Source organism: Daphnia pulicaria, chromosome 6, assembly GCF_021234035.1.
Source record: "Daphnia pulicaria isolate SC F1-1A chromosome 6, SC_F0-13Bv2, whole genome shotgun sequence".
In the NCBI taxonomy this organism is placed as follows: domain Eukaryota; kingdom Metazoa; phylum Arthropoda; class Branchiopoda; order Diplostraca; family Daphniidae; genus Daphnia; species Daphnia pulicaria.
Genome location: NC_060918.1, coordinates 15,047,888 through 15,066,492, shown reverse-complemented (window position 1 = coordinate 15,066,492; position 18,605 = coordinate 15,047,888).

The following is an 18,605-nucleotide window of genomic DNA, read 5'->3' as shown; positions in this document are numbered from 1 at the left end:
CCGCATCGGTCGGATCCATCGCGCCGTTGTTGGCCGCTCTGCTGATGGCTTCTTCGTTTACCAGTCTTGGTGTTAGGTTTGCTATTGTTTGCTCGTTCCTTGGTAGATTGTCCCAAGCCGAACGGAATGAGCGAAAACTGGGGGGCAGTGTTTGGATAATTTTCACAACGAGTTGTTGTTCAGTGACAGGTGATTCCAAGTTTCTCAGCTCTTCTGCCAAGTTTGTGTAAACTGCCACATGATCCAGCACTCTGTGCTCTGTGAACGGTAATCATATGTGAGTTAACAAGATTCTTTAGTTTTATGAACTGTAGAGTTAGTATACCAGGATTGTATTTGTAGTTGAAAAATTTCTCTAGCAGTAGATTGCCGTTGATAGGAGCAGCGTTGGCGTATTGCAGTATCAGACGCTCCCACATTTCCGCGGAGGACGCGCATCCTTCGATGAGAGTTTGCTGTGGCCCCTCAACGTTGCAGAATATTATAATTCTCGCCTCTGCATCCTTCATGTCCCAAGCGTCTATCAGATTTTGGTTCGCGACCTCCTGGTTCTCATTGAGGTTCTGTCAATAATTGAACATAACGTTAATTAACTGGCGTGCGTAATATGCCGCGTCTGCGTAGATGAGCTCTCAATGAACAGCATAATCATGTGTGAGTTCTCAATAGAACAAACGGTGGTACTCTGTCGTGTCGTGGTACGCGCATAAAATATGTATACATACATATATTTATATATAAATATATATTTATATTTTGTTTTAATCAAACGATCGTGACTTTCACCACTCGTTAGATGCGAGTGTGGCGTGTGTGAGGCCTGAGTGACGTGAACGATAATTTGTCCCAAGAAAATGCGTTTACCCGACTTACAACGACATAAAATTTCTTCACAATTCATGCTATAATGGCAGTATAGTGTTTCTATTTCAGACAGAGGCTATATAGTAAGAGGATTAATTCGGACTGCTTTAGCCGGCTGAAAACAAAGTCAAGCTTACAGGTATCATGTGAATTGCCTATCTGATAGAAACACTATTTACGACTGCAAACTTGAACAATAAGCCAAGCATTTAATGTTTTTCCATCATCAGGTAGTGTCATGTTTCTATACCAACACGTGGCTGCAAAGAAGCAAGTCTGGCCCCACAGTTACTGTAAAACGTTTCATAATTTAAAAAAAAAGGTCATTGACTTCATTCTGAGCAGCCGTTGGATAGAAACATCACTTACAACTACTCGTCAAATCTTTTTTTTTTCAATGTCCAGGAAATAGCTTAGTCTTTTGCCATCATTACAATTTTCGTCTCTCTCATTTTCTTTTGTAAAGAAGAAATTCTCAAAATTCAAGCTTTGTTCTTTGTCTCACAAGACGTCTACATAGAAAGACAATAATTACCGGTTCGGGTCGAGGTTCAAGTCTCGTGACGACGTTGAGAACACGTGCTCGTTGCAGCAGCAGTGTACACCCATATCTAAACGAGGTCCATTTTTCCGGACCGCTTAACTTCGTTATTCTGTTGACTTCTCTCGAGGCTTCGTGATTCATTCTTGTCAATTAATTGGCGTGTCCTGGGCCCATAACCTGTTAGAATAAATAAGATATGATCACTGAGTGTATATTGTCGATGACACAAGGGGTACACAAAGCAACATTTGAGACACACATACGAAACACAGAGCACATACAGCGTTACCACACTCCACGAGATCACGGACAAGAAGAAGGAAAAAAAGAAAGCCCCCCCTTTTCTAAGATGACTCCCACCCACGTTGCCAGACTTAAAGAAAAGCCTGGCGTCGTCACTTGCTCAAAGGAGGGGAAGGGGGTAAAGCGGGTTTGCCAAATGGACAGCCGTTTCTAATACCCTCTCTCAAACCCGTACCTCCTCAATTCTTCTCGTATGGTCCTACCCCGATGCGTTCACGTAACTCTTGGAACCTTGGCGCTGGCAAGGCCTTCGTGAAGATGTCGGCCAGTTGGTCTTTGGAGCTAACGAATTCGACGGCGATCTTGTTGTTTTCTTGCAGCTGTCTTACAAAGTGGTATCTCACGTCGATGTGTTTTGATCGCCTCGGATGGACCGGATTTTTGACCAGACAAATAGCACTATGATTGTCGCAATACATCTTAACGGGATTTGGTGGTACCTCGTCGCCTGAAGACTTTTCCATTGGGACCGGAGACGAGTTTAGGCCGTTAGCCAGCGCGTTGAGCCAAAGAGCTGTCTTCGCTCCATCAGATAAAGACACATATTCCGACTCGGTAGTTGAGATAGAAACACATTCTTGTCTCCTGCACGACCATGCGACTGGCCCTCCCTTGTAGAAAGCGATGCATCCTGAGATGGATTTTCGGTCGTCTACATCACTGGCGTAGTCGGCGTCGGTATAGACTACGGCTCCTTCATCCTTCCGTCCACCCAGCCATATACCGAAGTCGAGCGTACCTTTCAGATAAGCGAATATACGTTTGACTGCGTTCCAGTGCGCCGGCTGTGGGTTTTCGCAAAATTTTGACACTTGTCCAACGCCGTAAGCAATGTCCGGTCTAGTGGTAGATGAGAGATAGAGCAGGAATCCAACTGCCGCACGGTAGGGGATTAAAGACATGTCCACTTTCCCCTCGTTGCGTGGCACCATCGAACTAGAAAGGTGAACGCTGGATTCGGCTGGGGTCAGCTTGGGATGGCTATCCGTCATGCCGAACTGTTCCAGTGCCTTGAGTATCGAGTGCTGCTGCGAGAGAAATACTTGGCTATTTTCCCTGTCGTACTCGATGTTCATACCAACGAATCTGGTCGGGGGGAGACATCTTACTTCAAATTCGTTACCTGACAGAAGAGGTAGGAAATTTGATTTGTGAGTAATGGGAAAAAAAAGGGTTATAACTTATTAGTTACCGATCCAAGTAGCGAAGCGTTGACACTCCTCATCAGCACTGCTAGAAAACCATCCGTCATCTACCCAGATGAAGAGATATGACACGATGCTGTTGTTTACCAGGATGAACACGCACATATCTGCGTCCAGTGCCTTAAAACCATATCTGAGTAGGGCGGCGATGAAGGTCTTGCACCAAAGACGGGGAGCCTGCTTTATGCCGTAGACTGCTTTCAAAAGCTTACACACGTGGTCTTCTTTTCCAGACACCACGAATCCTTCGGGTTGGGTCATAAAGATTGGTTTGTCAACATCCGCGTTCAGGAACGCTGTGGCCACGTCGAATTGAAATGATTTGTATCCGAGCGATGCGGTGAGTGATAGAACAGATCGAATTGAGTCAAGGCGTGGCACAGGTGCGTACGTTTCTTCGTAGTCGACGCCGTACTGCTGGTGACATCCAACAACTGTTAATCTTCCTTTAAAGCGTGGGGCCACGAAATCTGGCTGCAGTGGGTCTCCATAGCCCGGCTTATATTTCCCAACCCATTTGTGAGGCAGTATAGCGCACTCAGTTGGTACTTGGGATTTTGGGATGAGCACCCACGATTTGTTCTTGATCTGAGAGTCATACTCTGCCTTGAAAGCGGGTAACCACTGTTCCGCATATCTTGATTCCACCGCTTGTTTGTAGGTTTGTGGTTCATCAACTTCTAGTTCGAAAAATGAAGAGCGCTTAGGGGCTGGATCAGTGGATGCTGCATTTCCGTATGATTCCATATATTCGACGTATCGATCCGTATATCTTGGCACGCGGCCGGATCTTGTGGGTCTATGAAATATATATAGAAGGTGGTGAGCGCCAGTAATTTTTTTCGAAACAGCGATTAGTTGTTACCTTCGATAATTGTGTGAACCGTGACTCGATATCGGTGGGGCGTCAATGTTGGGGACTTCATCCACTTCTAGATTCTTGTTGGCGTCATCAGGAGTCGCAACGTGAACAGGTTCCGCATCCGCAACGTCGAGGACTTCCATACCCTCTTCATTTCTGCCGCCAGGAGCCCGTTCAATCTCCTCCTCTAAGGCCTCGACTTGAGAAGCTTCTTCGACTGATGCATCTTGATTATCGGGAGTGTCTTGGCTTTCATCTACACCTTCGATTAGTTGAGTCTGGTGAAAAAAAAATGGATATATATATAAAATATATATAAACATATATACACATACACATATACACATATACATATATACACATATATAAATATATATACACAAAAAATAGATTTTGTTCGTTTATGTATGGCTACTAGTATAAGCAAGATACCTGATTAAGTACTTCTACTAATAGTTGCATTGGTTCCAATGGGCTATTGTCATTTACAGCTGTGAGTGGGTGATCTCCAATCAGGATTGTTTCATCGAAGGTGACATCACGGGAAACGATTATTTTCCTCTCAACAGGGTTCCAAAGTCGCCAGGCCTTTTGATTTTCACCGTAGCCGACCATCCAACATGCTTCGCCTTTAGGATCTAGTTTCTTGCGTAGCTGGTCGGGAACGTGCGCGTATGCGCGGCAGCCGAGAACCCTTAGGTGGGCAACCGATGGTTTCTTGCCGAATAATTTCTCGAACGGAGTGACTTCTGTGTGGCTGGTGAGAGTCCGGTTGAATATGTAAACGATAGCCAGAAGAAATTCGCCCCAGAGTTCTCTGACTTCATTTCTGATGTTGCACGGAAGTTGGTTGCTGTTGTCGTTAGTGTACAGGCCACTTCTCACGGCCTCTACAACTGTACGCATCGTTCTCTCGGAACGAGAGTTTTGTTGTGGAGTGTACCTAGCAGTAGTTTGATGAATAAGGCCAGTACGTTTTTTGTATTCGCTAAAGTTTCCGCCGAGGATGTCGGTTCCTTGGTCCGTCCTGAGTATTTTTATTGGCCTTCCGGTTTGGGTTTTCATCATTTCTGCGAATTCCATGAAATGCGTGCCAGCTTCATTTTTCGTCTTCATGAGTTTGGCTACTGTATAACTGCTGTTGTCGTCTTTGAAGATGACGAAGAATCGATGGCCTTCAGGAGTTGGCACGTGTAATGGACCCCCGACATCGGAGTGGATCAAGTCGCCGATATTTTCCGCGCGGCCGCATCCGGTTGGGAACTTGCTACGGTGGAGTTTTCCAAAGATGCAACCTTCGCATATGAGTGGTTTTTTGGCGTCGTTGAGGTGCAGGCCGTATACTGCTTTAGATTTGTTGATCTTTAAAATGTCTTGACAGTTGAGATGGCCGAATCTTCTATGCCAAAGTTCGAGGGACGCCTTGGTACTTCCATTACCAACACCGTAGAGCGCTGTTGAAGATTCTTCGTTCAATTCCGTTGGGTTTTTGGTCGTAGCGCATAATCTGTAGAGGGAGTTTTCGACACGGGAGCCAGTCATGAATTTTTCGTTAGTTTCCTTATTAGCGAAAAAGACCTGTTGGTAAGGAAATATTTATATACATAAATCTCGAGTCATGACTGCAAATTTTTACGAGTTGTATCATACCTGTGTATCAGTGAACTCAACATTGACGTTACAGTCGGTGGCTGCTCCAATTGAAAAAAGATTAATTCCAAGACCGGGAACGTATAACACGTCGTGGAATGTTCCTTCAAGCTTCGCACCATCTACTTCTGTAATGACGTCGATGTTTCCTATACCAAGGGCTTGTAGTTCAACACCACCAATTCCATTGATTTTCCATGTTCCGGGTGGAATTATTTTGAAAGTGGTGAAGAAGGACCGTTGATCAGTCATGTGATTAGTTGCGCCCGAATCAGCGTTCCAGACCTTGTGTTCCCGTGCAACCAGACACAATGACGAAGAGATACAGCCAAAACCTCTTTTCTTGTTGAAATTTTCTTGTCTCGCCTGACCACGTTCTTCTTCTCTTTTTGTTGGACACTGATAAGCTTTGTGTCCGTTTCCATTGCAGTTGAAGCAGACGACTGAGCCGGCATGTTGGCTGCTTTGCTGCTGATCGTTTTGTTGTTGTCCATCTTTTCGTGCGTATGAGTGGTTGTGCGGATTGGAGCTGCCACCACCTCTACCTCCTCTGCCTCCTCTGCCTCTGCCACGTCCTCGCCATTCACCCGCAAAGTAGGGGCCTCGTCCGCGGCCACGGAATCCCCCTTGCGCGTGTGCTGCGTTGTCGAAACTTTGCCCTGGGGATGTCTTTGCAGCACTCTCCCCGGCGAAAGCGGCTGCCTTAGGCGTGTGGAACGCAAAGAAGGCCGCATCGGTCGGATCCATCGCGCCGTTGTTGGCCGCTCTGCTGATGGCTTCTTCGTTTACCAGTCTTGGTGTTAGGTTTGCTATTGTTTGCTCGTTCCTTGGTAGATTGTCCCAAGCCGAACGGAATGAGCGAAAACTGGGGGGCAGTGTTTGGATAATTTTCACAACGAGTTGTTGTTCAGTGACAGGTGATTCCAAGTTTCTCAGCTCTTCTGCCAAGTTTGTGTAAACTGCCACATGATCCAGCACTCTGTGCTCTGTGAACGGTAATCATATGTGAGTTAACAAGATTCTTTAGTTTTATGAACTGTAGAGTTAGTATACCAGGATTGTATTTGTAGTTGAAAAATTTCTCTAGCAGTAGATTGCCGTTGATAGGAGCAGCGTTGGCGTATTGCAGTATCAGACGCTCCCACATTTCCGCGGAGGACGCGCATCCTTCGATGAGAGTTTGCTGTGGCCCCTCAACGTTGCAGAATATTATAATTCTCGCCTCTGCATCCTTCATGTCCCAAGCGTCTATCAGATTTTGGTTCGCGACCTCCTGGTTCTCATTGAGGTTCTGTCAATAATTGAACATAACGTTAATTAACTGGCGTGCGTAATATGCCGCGTCTGCGTAGATGAGCTCTCAATGAACAGCATAATCATGTGTGAGTTCTCAATAGAACAAACGGTGGTACTCTGTCGTGTCGTGGTACGCGCATAAAATATGTATACATACATATATTTATATTTTGTTTTAATCAAACGATCGTGACTTTCACCACTCGTTAGATGCGAGTGTGGCGTGTGTGAGGCCTGAGTGACGTGAACGATAATTTGTCCCAAGAAAATGCGTTTACCCGACTTACAACGACATAAAATTTCTTCACAATTCATGCTATAATGGCAGTATAGTGTTTATATTTCAGACAGAGGCTATATAGTAAGAGGATTAATTCGGACTGCTTTAGCCGGCTGAAAACAAAGTCAAGCTTACAGGTATCATGTGAATTGCCTATCTGATAGAAACACTATTTACGACTGCAAACTTGAACAATAAGCCAAGCATTTAATGTTTTTCCATCATCAGGTAGTGTCATGTTTCTATACCAACACGTGGCTGCAAAGAAGCAAGTCTGGCCCCACAGTTACTGTAAAACGTTTCATAATTTAAAAAAATGGTCATTGACTTCATTCTGAGCAGCCGTTGGATAGAAACATCACTTACAACTACTCGTCAAATCCTTTTTTTTTTTTCAATGTCCAGGAAATAGCTTAGTCTTTTGCCATCATTACAATTTTCGTCTCTCTCATTTTCTTTTGTAAAGAAGAAATTCTCAAAATTCAAGCTTTGTTCTTTGTCTCGCAAGACGTCTACATAGAAAGACAATAATTACCGGTTCGGGTCGAGGTTCAAGTCTCGTGACGACGTTGAGAACACGTGCTCGTTGCAGCAGCAGTGTACACCCATATCTAAACGAGGTCCATTTTTCCGGACCGCTTAACTTCGTTATTCTGTTGACTTCTCTCGAGGCTTCGTGATTCATTCTTGTCAATTAATTGGCGTGTTCTGGGCCCATAACCTATTGAAATAAATAAGATATAATGCACTGAGTGTATATTGTCGATGACACAAGGGGTACACAAAGCAACATTTGAGACACACATACGAAACACAGAGCACATACAGCGTTACCACACTCCACGAGATCACGGACAAGAAGAAGGAAAAAAGGAAGCCCCCCCTTTTCTAAGATGACTCCCACCCACGTTGCCAGACTTAAAGAAAAGCCTGGCGTCGTCACTTGCTCAAAGGAGGGGAAGGGGGTAAAGCGGGTTTGCCAAATGGACAGCCGTTTCTAATACCCTCTCTCAAACCCGTACCTCCTCAATTCTTCTCGTATGGTCCTACCCCGATGCGTTCACGTAACTCTTGGAACCTTGGCGCTGGCAAAGCCTTCGTGAAGATGTCGGCCAGTTGGTCTTTGGAGCTAACGAATTCGACGGCGATCTTGTTGTTTTCTTGCAGCTGTCTTACAAAGTGGTATCTCACGTCGATGTGTTTTGATCGCCTCGGATGGACCGGATTTTTGACCAGACAAATAGCACTTTGATTGTCGCAATACATCTTAACGGGATTTGGTGGTACCTCGTCGCCTGAAGACTTTTCCATTGGGACCGGAGACGAGTTTAGGCCGTTAGCCAGCGCGTTGAGCCAAAGAGCTGTCTTCGCTCCATCAGATAAGGACACATATTCCGACTCGGTAGTTGAGATAGAAACACATTCTTGTCTCCTGCACGACCATGCGACTGGCCCTCCCTTGTAGAAAGCGATGCATCCTGAGATGGATTTTCGGTCGTCTACATCACTGGCGTAGTCGGCGTCGGTATAGACTACGGCTCCTTCATCCTTCCGTCCACCCAGCCATATACCGAAGTCGAGCGTACCTTTCAGATAAGCGAATATACGTTTGACTGCGTTCCAGTGCGCCGGCTGTGGGTTTTCGCAAAATTTTGACACTTGTCCAACGCCGTAAGCAATGTCCGGTCTAGTGGTAGATGAGAGATAGAGCAGGAATCCAACTGCCGCAAAAGTAGACTGCTTTCAAAAGCTTACACACGTGGTCTTCTTTTCCAGACACCACGAATCCTTCGGGTTGGGTCATAAAGATTGGTTTGTCAACATCCGCGTTCAGGAACGCTGTGGCCACGTCGAATTGAAATGATTTGTATCCGAGTGATAGAACAGATCGAATTGAGTCAAGGCGTGGCACAGGTGCGTACGTTTCTTCGTAGTCGACGCCGTACTGCTGGTGACATCCAACAACTGTTAATCTTCCTTTAAAGCGTGGGGCCACGAAATCTGGCTGCAGTGGGTCTCCATAGCCCGGCTTATATTTCCCAACCCATTTGTGAGGCAGTATAGCGCACTCAGTTGGTACTTGGGATTTTGGGATGAGCACCCACGATTTGTTCTTGATCTGAGAGTCATACTCTGCCTTGAAAGCGGGTAACCACTGTTCCGCATATCTTGATTCCACCGCTTGTTTGTAGGTTTGTGGTTCATCAACTTCTAGTTCGAAAAATGAAGAGCGCTTAGGGGCTGGATCAGTGGATGCTGCATTTCCGTATGATTCCATATATTCGACGTATCGATCCATTTTAAGATGAAAAATTTCGAGGTGATTGCAGCATTATAGCTGGTTTGATTTTTTAGCCTAGCGCCGGGTGAGCTGTTATTAGCTAACAGTCAAAATTTAAGCTAAAAGTTTCGTACGGGTATTGTCAAGCACTTGACTTCTGCATAGCAGAGCACGCCAGAGCACGCCAGCGCACGCCACAGCACGCCACAGCACGACAAAGCACGCCAGAGCACGCCAGTGCAAGCCAGTGCACGTCAATGCACGCCAGAGCACGCCAGTGCACGCCAGAGCACGACAGAGCACGACAGAGCACGCCAGAGCACGCCAGTGTACGCCAGAGCACGCTTATGCAGGCCAGTGCAAGCCAGAGCACGTCAGTGCACGCCAGAGCACGCCAGATTACGCCAGTACACGCCAGAGCACGCCAGAGTACGCCAGTGCATGCCAGTGCACGCCAGTGCATGCCAGTGCATGCCAGTGCACGCCAGTGCACGCCAGTGCACGCCAATGCACGCCAATGCACGCCAGTGCACGCCAGAGTACTCCGGTGCACGCCAATGCACGCCAAAGCACGCCAATGCACGCCAGTGCACGCCAGAGCACGCCAGAGCACGCCAAAGCACGCCAGTGCACGCAAGAGCACACCAGAGCACGCCAGAGCACGCCAGTGCACGCCAGAGCATGCCAGTGCACGCCAGTGAACGCCAGTGCATGCCAGTGCACGCCAGAGCACGCCAGAGCACGCCAGTACACGCCAGAGCACGCCAGAGCACGCCAATGCGTGCCATTGCACGCCAGAGCACGCCAGTTAATGCCAGTTCACGCAAGAGCACGCCAGAGCTCGCCAGAGCACGCCAGTGCACGCCAGAGCACGCCAGTGCACGCCAGTGCAAGCCAATGCACACCAGCGCACGCCAATGCACGCCAGAGCACGCCACTGCACGCCACTGCACGCCAATGCATGCCAGTGCACGCCAGAGCACGCCAGTGCACGCAAGAGCACGCAAGAGCACGCCAGAGCATGCCAATACACGCCAGTGCACGCCAGAGCACGCCAGTGCACTCCAATGAACGCCAATGCATGCCAGTGCACGCCAGTGCACGCCAGAGCACGTCAGTGCACGTCAGTGCACGCCAGAGCACGCCAGAGCACGCCAGAGCACGCCAGAGCACGCCAATGCACGCCAGTGCACGCCAGAGAACGCCAATGCACGCTAGAGCACGCTGATGCACGTCAGTGCACGCTAGAGCACGCTAGAGCACGCCAGAGCACGCTAGAGCACGCCAGAGCACAATAGAGCACGCCAGAGCACGCCAGTGCACGCCAGAGCACGCCACTGAACGCCAATGCACGCCAGAGCACGCCAGTGCACGCCAGAGCACGCCAGAGCACGCCAGAGCACGCCAGTGCACGCCAGAGCACGCCAGTGCACGCCAGAGCACGCCACTGAACGCCAATGCACGCAAGAGCACGCCAGAGCACGCTAGAGCACGCCAGAGCACAATAGAGCACGCCAGAGCACGCCAGAGCACGCCAGTGCAAGCCAGTGCACGCCAGTGCAAGCCAGTGCACGTCAGAGCACGCCAGTGCATGCCAGTGCACGCCAGTGCATGCCAGTGCACGCCAGAGCACGCCAGAGCACGGTAGAGCACAGAAGAGAACAGCTGAGCACTTGAAGTTGCTATAATATTTATTTCTCTTGTTAAAACCATTTTTTAATTCAGGATGTGTAAATCAATGTCCAATACACCATTTTAAGTCTATTGAATCAAAAAATTTATAGAGCAATTTATGATCAAAAAGTTTTAGAAAAACGCACATCACAGCACTTGAATTTTTTAAAATTATTCAAGTTATTTTTAGTTCTTTTGTCGGGTAGTAGAGTTCTATTTTCAAGCACTTGAGTTCTGCATAGCAGAGCACGCAAGTGCACGCCAATGCACGCCAGAGAACGCCAGAGCATGCCAGTGCCCGTCAGTGCACGTCAGTGCACGCCAGAGCACGCCAATGCACGCCAGAGCACGCCAGTTCATTCCAATGCACGCCAATGCACGCCAGTGCACGCCAGTACACGCCAGAGCACGCCAGTGCAAGCCAGTGCATGCCAGTGCACGCCAGTGCATGCCAGTGCACGCCAGTGCATGCCAGTGCACGCCAGTGCATTCCAGTGCACGCCAGAGCACGCCAATGCACGCCAGAGCACGCCAGTTCATTCCAATGCACGCCAATGCATGCCAGTGCACGCCAGTACACGCAAGAGCACGCCACTGCACGCCAATGCATGCCAGTGCACGCCAGTGCATGCCAGTGCACGCCAGTGCATTCCAGTGCACGCCAGTGCATGCCAGTGCACGCCAAAGCTCGCCAGAGCACGCCAGTGCACGCCAATGCACGCCAGAGCACGCCAGTGCACGCCACTGCACGCCAGTGCATGCCAGTACACGCCAGAGCTCGCCAGCGCACGCCACAGCACGCCACAGCACGACAAAGCACGCCAGTGTACGCCAGAACACGCTTATGCAGGCCAGTGCAAGCCAGAGCACGTCAGTGCACGCCAGAGCACGCCAGATTACGCCAGTACACGCCAGAGCACGCCAGAGTACGCCAGTGCATGCCAGTGCATGCCAGTGCACGCCAGTGCACGCCAGTGCACGCCAATGCACGCCAATGCACGCCAGTGCACGCCAGAGTACTCCGGTGCACGCCAATGCACGCCAAAGCACGCCAATGCACGCCTGTGCACGCCAGAGCACGCCAGAGCACGCCAAAGCACGCCAGTGCACGCAAGAGCACACCAGAGCACGCCAGAGCACGCCAGTGCACGCCAGAGCATGCCAGTGCACGCCAGTGAACGCCAGTGCATGCCAGTGCACGCCAGTACACGCCAGAGCACGCCAGAGCACGCCAATGCGTGCCATTGCACGCCAGAGCAAGCCAGTTAATGCCAGTTCACGCAAAGCACGCCAGAGCTCGCCAGAGCACGCCAGTGCACGCCAGAGCACGCCAATGCACGCCAGTGCAAGCCAATGCACACCAGCGCACGCCAATGCACGCCAGAGCACGCCACTGCACGCCACTGCACGCCACTGCATGCCAGTGCACGCCAGAGCACGCCAGTGCACGCCAGAGCACGCCAGTGCACGCAAGAGCACGCAAGAGCACGCCAGCGCACGCCAGAGCATGCCAATACACGCCAGTGCACGCCAGAGCACGCCAGTGCACTCCAATGAACGCCAATGCATGCCAGTGCACGCCAGTGCACGCCAGAGCACGTCAGTGCACGTCAGTGCACGCCAGAGCACGCCAGAGCACGCCAAAGCACGCCAGAGCACGCCAATGCACGCCAGTGCACGCCAGAGAACGCCAATGCACGCTAGAGCACGCTGATGCACGTCAGTGCACGCTAGAGCACGCTAGAGCACGCCAGAGCACGCTAGAGCACGCCAGAGCACAATAGAGCACGCCAGAGCACGCCAGTGCACGCCAGAGCACGCCACTGAACGCCAATGCACGCCAGAGCACGCCAGTGCACGCCAGAGCACGCCAGAGCACGCCAGAGAACGCCAGTGCACGCCAGAGCACGCCAGTGCACGCCAGAGCACGCCACTGAACGCCAATGCACGCAAGAGCACGCCAGAGCACGCTAGAGCACGCCAGAGCACAATAGAGCACGCCAGAGCACGCCAGAGCACGCCAGTGCAAGCCAGTGCACGCCAGTGCAAGCCAGTGCACGTCAGAGCACGCCAGTGCATGCCAGTGCACGCCAGTGCATGCCAGTGCACGCCAGAGCACGCCAGAGCACGCCAGAGCACGGTAGAGCACAGAAGAGAACAGCTGAGCACTTGAAGTTGCTATAATATTTATTTCTCTTGTTAAAACCATTTTTTAATTCAGGATGTGTAAATCAATGTCCAATACACCATTTTAAGTCTAATGAATCAAAAAATTTATAGAGCAATTTATGATCAAAAAGTTTTAGAAAAACGCACATCACAGCACTTGAATTTTTTAAAATTATTCAAGTTATTTTTAGTTCTTTTGTCGGGTAGTAGAGTTCTATTGTCAAGCACTTGAGTTCTGCATAGCAGAGCACGCCAGTGCACGCCAATGCAAACCAGAGAACGCCAGAGCATGCCAGTGCCCGTCAGTGCACGTCAGTGCACGCCAGAGCACGCCAGTGCAAGCCAGTGCACGCCAGAGCACGCCAGTACACGCCAGAGCACGCCAGAGCACGCCAGTGCATGCCAGTGCACGCCAGAGCACGCCAGTGCAAGCCAGTGCACGCCAGAGCACGCCAGTTCATTCCAATGCACGCCAATGCACGCCAGTGCACGCCAGTACACGCCAGAGCACGCCAGTGCAAGCCAGTGCACGCCAGAGCACGCCAGAGCACGCCAGTACACGCCAGAGCACGCCAGAGCACGCCAGTGCATGCCAGTGCACGCCAGAGCACGCCAGTGCAAGCCAGTGCACGCCAGAGCACGCCAGTGCATGCCATTGCACGCCAGAGCACGCAAGTGCACGCCAGTTCAAGCCAGTGCACGCAAGAGCACGCCAGTGCATGCTAGTGCACGCCAGAGCTCGCCAGAGCACGCCAGTGCACGTCAGAGCACGCCAGTGCACGCCAGTGCACGCCAGTGCACGCCAATGCACACCAGCGCACGCCAATGCACGCCAGAGCACGCCACTGCACGCTACTGCACGCCAATGCATGCCAGTGCACGCCAGTGCATGCCAGTGCACGCCAGTGCATTCCAGTGCACGCCAGTGCATGCCAGTGCACGCCAAAGCTCGCCAGAGCACGCCAGTGCACGCCAATGCACGCCAGAGCACGCCAGTGCACGCCACTGCACGCCAGTGCATGCCAGTACACGCCAGAGCTCACCAGAGCACGCCAGCGCACGCCAATGCACGCCAGAGCACGCCAGTGCACGCCACTGTACGCCAGTGCATGTTAGTGCACGCCAGAGCTCGCAAAGGGCACGCCAGTGCACGCCAATGCACACCAGCGCACGCCAATGCACGCCAGAGCACGCCAGTTTATGCCAGTGCACGCCAGAGCACACCAGTGCATGCCAGTGCACGCCAGAGCACGCCTGTGCACGCCAGAGCACGCCAGTGCAGGCCAGTGCACGTCAATGCACGCCAGAGCACGCCAGTGCACGCCAGAGCACGCCAGAGCACGCCAGTGTACGCCAGAGAACGCTTATGCACGCCAGTGCACGCCAGAGCACGCCAGTGCACGTCAGTGCACGCCAATGCACGCCAGAGCACGCCAGTGCACGCCACTGCACGCCAGTGCACGCCACTGCACGCCAGTGCACGCCACTGCACGCCAGTGCATGCCAGTACACGCCAGAGCTCGCCAGAGCACGCATGCGCACGCCAATGCACGCCAGAGCACGCCAGTGCACGTCACTGTTCGCCAGTGCATGTTAGTGCACGCCAGAGCTCGCAAAGGGCAAGCCAGTGCACGCCAGTGCACGCCAATGCACACAAGCGCACGCCAATGCACGCCAGAGCACGCCAGTGCATGCCAGAGCACGACAGAGCACGCCAGAGCACGCCAGTGCACGACAGAGCACGCCAGAGCACGCCAGAGCACGCCAGAGCACGACAGAGCACGCCAGTAAATGCCAGTGCACGCCAGATCACGCCAGTGCATGCCAGTGCACGAAAGAGCACACCAGTGCATGCCAGTGAACGCCAGAGCACGCTAGAGCACGCCAGTGCACGCCAGTGCACGGCAATGCACGCCAGAGCACGCCAATGCCCGCCATAGCACGCCAGTGCACACCAATGCACGCCAGAGCACGCCAATGCACGCCAGTGCACGCCAGAGCACGCCAGTGCACGCCAAAGTATGCCAGTGCACGCCAGAGCACGCCAGAGCATGCCAAAGTATGCCATTGCACGCCAGAGCATACCAGAGCACGCCAGAGCACGCCAATGCACGCCAGAGCAAGCCAGTGCACGCCAGAGTACTCCGGTGCACGCCAATGCACGCCAAAGCACGCCAATGCACGCCAGTGCACGCCAGTGCACGCCAGAGCACGCCAGAGCATGCCAAAGTATGCCATTGCACGCCAGAGCATACCAGAGCACGCCAGAGCACGCCAGTGCACGCCAGAGCACGCCAGAGCACGCCAGTGCATGCCATTGCACGCCAGAGCACGCCAGAGCACGCCAGAGCACGCCAGAGCACGCCAGAGCACGCCAGAGCACGGCTGTGCACGCCAATGCACGCCAGTTTACGCCAGTGCACGCCAGAGCACGCCAGAGCACGCCAGAGCACGCCAATGCACGCCAGTGCACGCCAGAGCACGCCAGTGCACGCCAATGCACGCCAGAGCACGCCAATGCACGCCAGTGCACGCCAATACACGCCAGAGCACGCCAGTGCACGCCAATGCACGCCAGAGCACGCCAATGCACGCCAGTGCACGCCAATACACGCCAGAGCACGCCAGTGCACGCCAATGCACGCCAGAGCACGCCAATGCACGCCAATGCACGCCAGAGCACGCCAATGCACGCCAATGCACGCCAGAGCACACCAGTGCACGCCGATACACGCCAGAGCACGCCAATGCACGCCAGAGCACGCCAGTGAACGCCAATGCACGCCAGAGCACGCCAGTGTACGCCTGAGTACGCCAGTGCACGCCAGAGCACGCCAGAGCACGCCAGAGCACGCCAGAGCACGCCAGTGCACGCCAATGCACGCCAGTGCATGCCAGAGCACGCCAATGCACGCCAGTGCATGCAAGAGCACGCCAGTGCATGCCAGTGCACGCCAAAGCACGCCAGACGCAAGGTACACAACGCACGCAAGAGCACGGTAGAGCACAGCAGAGAACAGCTGCGCACTTGAAGTTGCTATAATATTTATTTCTCTTGTTAAAACCATTTTTTAATTACAGGAAGTGTAAATCAATGTTCAATACACCATTTTAAGTCTATTGAATCAATAAATTTATAGAGCAATTCATGAACAAAAAGTTTTAGAAAAACGCACAACACAGCACTTGAATTTTTTAAAATTATTCAAGTTATTTGAGTTCTTTTGTCGGGAAATTGAGTTCTATTATCAAGCCTTTGAGTTCTCCTAACAGAGCACGCCAGAGCACGCCAGCGCACGCCAGTGCACGCCAATGCACACCAGAGCACGCCAATGCACGCCAGAGCACGCCAGTGCACGCCAGAACACGACAGAGCACGCCAGAGCGCGCCAGTGCACGCCGGTGCACGCCAGAGCACGCTTTTGCACGCCAGTGCACGCCAGAGCACGCCGGAGCACGCCAGTGCACGCCAGAGCACGCCAGAGAACGCCAGTGCACGCCAGAGCACGCCAGAGAACGATAGAGCACGCCAGAGCACGCTAGAGCAAACAAGAGCACGCCCGTGCACGCCAGTGCACGCCAGAGCACGCCAGTGCACGCCAGAGCACGCCTGTGCACGCTAATGCACGCCAGAGCACGCCAGTGCACGCCAATGCACGCCAGAGCACGCCTGTCTACGCTTATGCACGCCAGAGCACGCCAGAGCACGCCAATGCACGCCAGTGCACGCCAGAGCACGCCAGTGCACGCCAATGCACGCCAGAGCACGCCAGAGCACGCCAGAGCACGCCAGCGCACGCCAGTGCACGCCAATGCACGCCAGAGCACGCCAATGCACGCCAATGCAAGCCAGAGCACGCCAGTTCACGCCAGTGCACGCCAGAACACGACAGAGCACGCCAGAGCACGCCAGTGCATGCCATTGCACGCCAGAGCACGCCAGTATACGCCAGAGCACGCCAGTGCATGCCAGTGCATTCTAGAGCACGCCAGTGCACGCCAGTGCACGCCAATGCACGCCAGAGCACGCCAATGCCCGCCGTAGCACGCCAGTGCACACCAATGCACGCCAGAGCACGCCAATGCACGCCAGTGCACGCCAGAGCACGCCAGTGCACGCCAGTGCACGCCAGTGCACGCCAGTGCACGCCAGTGCACGACAGAGCATGCCAGAGCACGCCAGTACACGCCAGAGCACGCAAGAGCACGCCAGTGCATGCCAGAGCACGCCAGTGCACGCCAGAGCACGACAGAGCACACCAGAGCACGCCAGTACACGCCAGAGCACGCCAGAGTACGCTAGTGCATGCCAGTGCACGCCAGTGCATGCCAGTGCATGCCAGTGCACGCCAGTGCACGCCAATGCACGCCAATGCACGCCAGAGCACGCCAAAGCACGCCAGAGCACGCCAGTGCACGCCAGAGTACTCCGGTGCACGCCAATGCACGCCAAAGCACGCCAATGCACGCCAGTGCACGCCAGAGCACGCCAGAGCACGCCAAAGCACGCCAGTGCACGCAAGAGAACACCAGAGTACGCCAGAGCACGCCAGTGCACGCCAGTGCATGCCAGTGCACGCCAGAGCACACCAGTGCATGCCAGTGCACGCCAGAGCACGCCATAGCACGGTAGAGCACAGCAGAGAACAGCTGAGCACTTGAAATTGCTATAATATTTATTTCTCTTGTTAAAACCATTTTTTAATCACAGGAAGTGTAAATCAATGTCCAATACACCATTTTAAGTCTATTGAATCAAAAAATTTATAGAGCAATTCATGAACAAAAAGTTTTAGAAAAACGCACATCACAGCAATTGAATTTTTTAAAATTATTCAAGTTATTTTTAGTTCTTTTGTCGGGTAGTCGAGTTCTATTGTCAAGCACTTGAGTTCTGCATAGCAGAGCACGCCAGTGCACGCCAATGCACGCCAGAGAACGCCAGAGCATGCCAGTGCCCGTCAGTGCACGCCAGTGCACGCCAGAGCACGCCAATGCACGCCAGAGCACGCCAGTTCATTCCGATGCACGCCAATGCACGCCAGAGCACGCCAGAGCACGCAAGAGCACGCCAGAGCACGCCAGTGAACGCCAGTGCATGTCAGTGCACGCCAGAGCACGCCAGTGCACGCCAGAGCACGCCAGGGCACGCCTGAGTACGCCAGTTCACGCCAGAGCACGCCAGTGCACTCCAGAGCACGCCAGAGCACGCCAGAGCACGCCAGAGCACGCCAGATCACGCCAGAGAACGCTAGAGCACGCCAGAGCACGCTAGAGCAAACAAGAGCACGCCAGTGCACGCCAGTTCACGCCAGTGCACGCCAGAGCACGCCCGAGCACGCCCGAGCACGCCAGTCTACGCCAGAGCACGCCAGAGCACGCCAGTGCACACCAGAGCACGCCAGTGCACGCCAGTACACGCCAGTGCAAGCCAGTGCACGCCAGAGCACGCCAGTGCATGCCAGAGCACGCCAGAG